The sequence below is a fragment of the Xiphophorus maculatus genome, chromosome 7 (assembly GCF_002775205.1).
Source record: "Xiphophorus maculatus strain JP 163 A chromosome 7, X_maculatus-5.0-male, whole genome shotgun sequence".
NCBI lineage: Eukaryota > Metazoa > Chordata > Actinopteri > Cyprinodontiformes > Poeciliidae > Xiphophorus > Xiphophorus maculatus.
In genome coordinates, this window is record NC_036449.1 from 3,964,215 (window position 1) to 3,972,381 (window position 8,167).

Below are 8,167 nucleotides of genomic sequence, written 5' to 3' on the forward strand. Positions count from 1 at the left end.
GTGTTAAAAAAAAAAGGATGTTAAACTTTTGCTAAGCTCTATATTTTATAATCTTTTATATCTCAAAGACACTTGGACTGCACCTGCAATGTGTGGCTTGTTCTTTCTTTGTTGGCGAGACGTTTTCTAAATTGATATAATCTACTTTTGGCTCTGCCAGATGCCCTCGTACCCCCATGTACACCATCAAGTCTCATCCAATCCCTTCATTCAAAAGCCTCAAATCAATGCAGAGCACGCAGCGCAGCTCTGGCTCTGAGTGCATTGAGACCTGGCAGCACAGAAGTACTCCAAATGGATAAGCCTTCTCTAAGACCACAAATCACAGGAAGACTGAAGAGTTGAGTGATACCTCTAAGTGGGACAAACTCTCCACCCATTCTTAAAAAGTTTGAGAATGCTGAGTGAACTCCTCGGATGGCTGATGCCTTGCTTTCTGTGTGTATGAGGGGATGGAGGGGCGCAAATATATAAACAGACACAGGTTGTTCCTGGTTGAGGCGCCACTGTAATCAGAGCCTGTGGTGCAGATCACAGCAAACTTTAGGTAATCAACCAGCCAATCCCCTGGCCGGCTTCTAGGGCATTACATCAGCCAGGGTCTTATCGGTTAGTCTCAGTCTGCTGCCACACATGCTGCAGTATTAGTCGGTGAATTACAATAGTTGACAGTGATGTGGTCAGGGAGCTTCCCAAATGCATAGCTGAGCGTCTTTCTTCTTTTCTTTTAAGCACGCTGTGAATGAAGGAGGAATTTCCCCCAATGCCACCCCACCACCCTCCTCCCCCCCTGCCAGACTTCATTCCTTCTCCTCCTGTCAAGTTCGCTTTCTCTTTGCAAACCGTCTCTGCCCCCGCGGAGCTCTGCAGCACAGCAACAGCACGCCGAATGAGCCGTGTCGTCATCGTCCGTCTTTGAAATCTGATCGCATCATATGACAGAGCATCCTTCAGGATTAGACCAGATGTTTTGCTCAACTTCAAAATTTAGTGGTAATTAAATGAGGAGGGTTTCATCAATCTGCAATGAACCTTCCTCTGTTCTCACTGTGAAATCCATTAAAAAAGCAATTAGGATTAAATTATGAGCCCAAATATTCCCCAAAGGCAAATTACAGAAGGTCCTGCTATTAGCTTAGGAACAAAAACAGTTTGAAAATCAGTTCTTTGGATGACTGGAAGCTACTGCGAAGATCTGGACATGGAAGGGATAAAATATTTTTAGCCTGACACTAGATTTGAATTGTTTTAGAACCTGTAAAAAAACATCATTTAAATATTAAGCCCTAAAACTAAACATTAGCATAGATTCGCAATCAAACTTTTTGACATGTTCACAAGATTCAACAAAAATAGTGAAAGGTTGCATTTAATTATACTGCCTATCGGCATCTTCCAAGAGAATTGATCATGTATTCATTTAGCATTCAAGAAATTCTACACAGACAGCACTTCACATCGGGCAAGCAAGAAAAGACATTATTCAAAAGGCTAAAAGTCTGATGGAGGAAACCGAAAGGTTTCACTGTGTATCATCAGCAAAGAGGTGGTGACTTGCTGTATGTTGTGTTGTCTAATGACAGCAGTGAGGTATATGAATCAAACTGAAGAGGATCAAGCATTGAGCCTTGTGGAACGCCATTGTCACAGTTGATTTTATCAGATTCAAAATGAGCAAATTATGCTTCAAAAAGCTCTAAAAGTGAAATAGAGGTGAAATAGTTCAAAGCAATAACTTTTAAACCCTAACAGTTTAAGATGATAAATGTCATATGTATTTATATATAAATATGTATGTATGCATACAGACATGTACCTGTATAGAATATCCTCCTATGTTGGCTGCTTTTTGCAAATAGCGCTCTATAGAGCCACCTGAAGATGAAGGTCTAAACAGTTTGTGTCCAGGATTGTGAAGTCTTCCTAGATGTTACTTAACCATTTCTTTATCCTACTTTTACCCATTGGAGAGCTCAAAATATACAGGGCATTATGAGTAAAATCTATTATTATTAGATCTGTTCAAGTCGAGGATGAAGGGAGGGTCAGTCCTGATTGTTCTGTGCAGTCTGGCCTGTCTCGTTCTGTGGATGAGCCAAACCACACAGTCATTTTAGGATGGAAACCGGCCAATACTGAGTCACAGCACAGTACTTTATTCAACTTAATAAAAGCAATGCCATGTATATTCTTGAAAACCTTTGAAGTGCAGTTAAATAACGCTCCACATTTCATCAGCATCAATACATTACGTTTACTCACCGGTGACATTCTCGGTTACTGCGGTCTGCACTTCCTGTTTATTTTGTCCTATCTTGAGTTTCTCCAGGTCAGTTTCAATCTGCTGCTACAATTCAGCTCAAAACGCGAACAAAATGTCGTGCGGCATGTCATCTAAAGTAGGAATATGTCCTCATCATTTCTGACCTGTCACTTATAGCTACAGCTTCCATGAACACCTCTTGCTCCTGCTGACGATGTTTTCATGCAGAGCAGTTTATTAGCAACTGGCAACGAGTATCAGAGACTTAGAGTACAATGAGATCCTGGCAGTCTGAGAGGCAGCTACTCAGAGATCCAAGCAGGGGAATGACGGCGCTGCGCAGCTGCAAGGAGTCGATCACTACGGGGTGAGCCAGAGCCACTCTCTCAGCAGCTAGTAGTAAACAGCTTACAGCCATGGCTAACTCCGGGTGCCAAGGTAGAAAAGCCTTTCTCCTATAGTCCAAAAGACTTTATTTTCTCCAAAACGCAGCCACAGTATGTCCAAAAGAAAAACATAAGTGCAATCATTTGCATATCGAGAGTCTACAGAGGCTGATCATCTCCCCACTCAGCTCCTGGATTAATGTTGAAACTAATTTTCTCACTGCATCTTTGATTCATTTTGTCCAGCTGTAGACGGTTAGACTCTGTCCAATCAGAGTCAGGTATTGTGTAGTTGGTGCTGTTAATCAGTTTTCAGTTAATTAAATCCAAGCCTATGGAACACAAAATGTCACTAAAATCAATCTGTCCTTCTAAAATCTTTCAGAAAATCATAGAAGTGCATCGAATTGTATCGTTTGCCAAATATTGTGATACATATTGTATTGTGTTCAGAATATCATATATCGTATCGTGATATTATTGTATCGCTTCACCCCTAGTAACATACTAGAATACGTGTCCGATTCCTGCTAACTAGTCTAAGTTTTATTCAAAAACTCGTTTTCCGAACTCAGCCATTGTGACTAACGTGCAACGAAAGTTTGAAGCACAAACACGGATCCAGCCCTCTCCTCTCAGCATGCAATGTGTTGACGTGATTTGTGACTGCTTCCTGTTGTCTCCCTGCGGCTGCTCAACACAAGGCTCAACATGGAGGCGTGCCGCACGGAATCTGCTCTTCCTGCCTCGTCCTTGTTCCACTTTACTGCCGCTCTGGTCAGGATTGCTTCACTGTAAAAACCGATATGCAGGAAACTCAAACATGTCTCTGGAGTGGAGAGGATCTGAGAATATCCTCGCACACACACGCACACCCACACACACGTGTGTGCTAACGTGGGCGACGGTGCTCAATGCAAGTCTGATGGAGTCATGGCTAATATATGAGGTCTAAACAGATATGTGAAAACAAGAAGGGGGAAAGTTTCTGTTTGCTGGCAGCGTGCCGTCCTTCTCTCCTGACAACAAGTCTTGAACCTGGAAGGACACGGAAACACATGCATCACAGAGCACCTGCGTTCAGATGTTGTTTTTTCCCCCCCAAACTGATCCTCCAAAGCAGCAGGTTTTCGTTTTCCAGGTCACAGGAAATATGTTTTTAATTCCGTGATTTAGTCCAATTTCTTTCGGTTTACATTTGCAATTAACAAATATTTGAGCTTGCAGGGAACTTTGGAGTCGCACCAGACCAGGAACAGCAAACAGCAGCAAGTCTAAATCTACTGTTACATTCTTTCCTATACCTTGCTAGAAAACTGGAAAGTATTGGCTAATAACACCAGGAAATGAAGTAGATTTTGAGAATTACTAAGTGATGTCATATTTCTGTGGTATGTGTGTTTTCCATTCTAAACGGTGCATGTTTATAGGAATCAAGGGTGTGGAATTCATGGAGTTTCTCTGCATCACAGCGGGGAGAATAACTTTTGCCATGTCAGCTGCATTCCCATTAACTATAGAATTGGGCTAATTGAAATTATGAAAATAAATTAAGTTCACGCAGTTCATAAAAAGCTGAACGTGTTGAATCCATAACACTACTGTAAAGACACTGACAATTTCCCCAAAGCAGTGCAGTCTAAAGAGCCTGAATAGGACGCTGACGTCTCCTCTTATGGCTGATAGATGATGAGCGCTAGCACCATGATCGAATTATGAATTTTACTGCACATTGCCATGATTTCTAACGATTTATCGCGTGAACAAGCTTATTCACGTGTAATTTCAATTTTGCGCTTCTTACTTAATGGAAACAACGCAATTGCGAAATTCTGTTTTTGTCAGTATTAGCAGAATATTGTAACAGTCATTTTACTGCTTTGTTCCTAGAGTTGAGTGTGTATCACCACAAGGGGGCGCCAATTTCACTTTCTTTTAATCCTGTACAGAGTAAGAACTAGTCTTTTCCATGTTGTTTTAGAGAGGAGAAATATCGGTGATGCTGCGGTACAGAGCGGTTCAACTTTTGTTACTTTTCTCATGTATGAGAAGAGAATATAAGTTCAGTACCGTGGAGATCCGGCTTTACATGGACAAAGTGAAATAAGGTGAAAGTGTGGATAACCGCGAGTTCTGCTGATTCGGGTTACAGTGGCTAGCCACCGCTGCTAACTCCTCCTCCAACCTCTCACCGCACCGTCACAGTGTCGACAAAACTTTGCGCAAATTAGTAATGAAAACGTCGCCACCGTCACAACTCGGGCGCCTGTTGAGTGGTTTTCCGTGGAGGCCGCTCTCCTCCGTAGCGGCTCTTCTGCAGAGAAGAAGGCGGCTGCAGTTGACTGGTTCTGGCTGCTGTCCCTCATCCCAGCGATTCTTCTGCGCCTGTGGGCAGCGAGGGAGGATGCTGAACGAAGTCTGCCACTGACGAGGGCATTGGGTACACGCGGGGAAACCCTGAGTGGCTCTCGCGATGTTTTGCCTCCAAAATCTCTTTCTCATATTCGTCTCTTGTTTTATCTCTGAACCACCACCCCAGGGGCGCTGCTGTCCTTTAGCGTGCGGCCCTCTCTGGATGCCTTTGAACGAGTGTTTAAACCATTAAGTCCGTCTCCTCGCCATCTGAGAAGCGCCGTTTCTGTTCGGTACCTGCGCTTGACATTATCCGTGTATTCTGAGCGTTTTGCGCTGCCTCGTGTTTCCTCCTGAACTCTCATTGCCAGACCTGGTACACTCATCAAATGCGAGTTGTCTTTGGCAGACGTCGCTTTACCTGGTCAAGAACACAGAAAGTTATTCTACACCAGCTGTAAATTACAGCTGTGGGACCATTTTTGTCAGATGTTTGGCTCCCAGCGGAGACTATTTTCGAGGCAAGGGCGCATTTTTTTTTTTTCTGTTACACACCGGTCCAAATAAATCTCCGGAATTATAGCCCACATCCATATTTTCATGTAGCTTAAAATAAAGCTGAAAATCTATCTTCGAAATGAAGACTGAAAGTCTGTCAGTCAGTCTACATCTCAGTCACTGGGAGAAAAAGAGCTTGGTAGCAGACTCTTCAGCACTGATGGAAACTGACAGAGAAATATATTTACAACCTCAAATCAGACAATGTTCAGACGGTATGAAAATGAGTAATTTGGAAAAATTCTTCATGTATTGACTTTGACTCTAATTTCATTGCAGAGATTATGGAAATACGGCCTTTCTTTGGGGTTTCTTGTCATCTTCAATTTATTTGTACCGTCTTGAGTAATTTGGGGGCTGTAATTAAATATGAAATATATCGATATTGTTTTTTAAAAGTTCATTGTGATTCCTTCAGTGTTCGTTAAAGACGTCAGTCGAGGTCGGGTCGTCAACAAACAGATGAGCAAACTATTTTTCTTAAAAGAAAAAAGGTCAAGGGAAGGATGTTCTTTCTACGTATTGTTTAACAGGAGTCCAAAAAGTCTGAAGCTGTGTGCTCCAAACCTCTGAATAAAATGATCATCCAGTCTTATGTCTGCAATATTTACTAAAGACTGCTGTGGTATGGAGTGGCTGAAATACCCTCTGTAAACTCAGTTACAGCTAATACAAAGGGTTCAAATTTTAGAACAAGGGTCATATAAAGGAAAAATTAAAGATTAGGATAAGAAAAGTGGAGTGTATAAGCGTTATTTTCCCTTTGCTGTGGCACACTGCGCTAAATCAGTAATACCTATGTTTCATTTTGTTACGAAAATGTTCTACTGCTGCAGTGTGGCTATGAATGGCAAGTAAAAGAGTCGTCTTTCCGCGTGAAATTTATGGACGTGAACAATAACATGCAGCTGTTAGGGATGAAACTTTAACATTACCGTTACATAACATCTGTGATCAATATGCTGCTGTAATAAGTATTTGTTGCCAGTGTCAGATTGTCAAAGGTTAATGCAATGCAGCAATTGGTGAGACGGAGATGATACAGGAAACTCGAGTTCGTGAGAACCAAGTAATCAGATGAAGAGTCTACAAATCGGTGAGTGGTTTCAAGCATTAGAAGTTTTGTTTTCACAAATAAAATAAACATTCAATAAATCTAAAACTGTGATTTATTGAATCACTGAACGCGACTAAATTCAACATTTCCAGCACACAAAAATTTATTTAAGAGCAAAAAAAAAAAAAAAAATTTTTATATCTACCTTACAAAGCATTCACATTCGAGAGAATAATCACTTATGCTTTGTTTACTAGTTGATAGCAACTGAATAAAGTTTTGAATGACAGAAAATACTTTGGTGAGAAAGATTTTTGCATTTTGAAATTGTGAATTCTTACTGCTGGTCATCTTAGCTTCTGTTTATTTCAGTTGTCTCCTTACATTAGACATATATATTTGTTCTTTTTAATTCTCTATTTGAGCAAGTAGAAAAGGGCTAATGTTCCACAGGCATGCCTGAACACTTTAAAATGTTTACCTCAGGTGTGATTGAGCTGTGGGCTGACCCTGCCCTGCTAATCCCGCTCTGATGAGAAGATGACCCACGTCATGTCAGACTCATTCCCAACTCATCTGCTCCTGGTGACGGCAGGATCAGGCCGCCTGCAGCCAAGGTGGGGCTGCGCCCAGGCTCGGACGTCCCTCACGAAAGCCACCGACTCAGCCGCTGATGTAACACTGCTGCAATTTGACCATCGGGCCCAAACCATCGGAGCCTCTGGGTATGGCGCGAAACGCTAGGCGACGTATCACTAGATGGGATTTGAACAATTCAGGAAGCAGGGGAGTTTATTATAATCCGTGAAAAAGCAAGCAACCTTTCCACAGCTGTCACAGAACACTAACTTTACGTCTTTTTTTATTGCTGTCCAATTACCGGCTACCGCTATAGTATCTGAAAGTGTTTTTACAAGTTGTCAGAAAGCTGCTTTCCTAGCGGTTCGTCATCTCAGAGGGTCCTGAGCATTTTGCTCGATATATCCTCTGGCTTTTCCGCCGCTCTCTACCTCTCACCCCACCCTCCTCCCGTCTTCGCAGATGGGATTCACATTTGGCTTCTTTGGACATTTTCTTAATGCGATATTATGATACAGCATCTGAAGCCATTTACTCCCTGTCACCACCTCTAGTGTGGACCCAAGCTGAGTAAGCTGAGCAGGAGCTGTCAGATTTTGTCCAGGTGAGTTATGGCCATTTAATATGACACTGCCCGCTGTGGTGATCATTTACAATGCCTGAAAGTCTACTCAAAACACAAACTGAGCTTACGTGGGTCTCTTTGTCTCTTTCTCCAGGAGCCTGTTGGTGGTGTATAAGTTTTCACTCCCTCCTGCTGCTGGCCGTAAATCGCCTCTGTTGAAGGTGTGTGTGTGTGTGCTAAAAAGAACAGAAGGTGAAAAATTTGAGGGTCAGCCGAGGTCCTTCAGGTAATTGCACTTCTTAAACTTTTGACCCACTAAGCCCTACTTAGTGTGGAGCAGCTTGCTCCCCTTATTTCCCCCCGAGAGTTTTGACTCCACATACCAGGACGTTGTGTGTGTCTACATG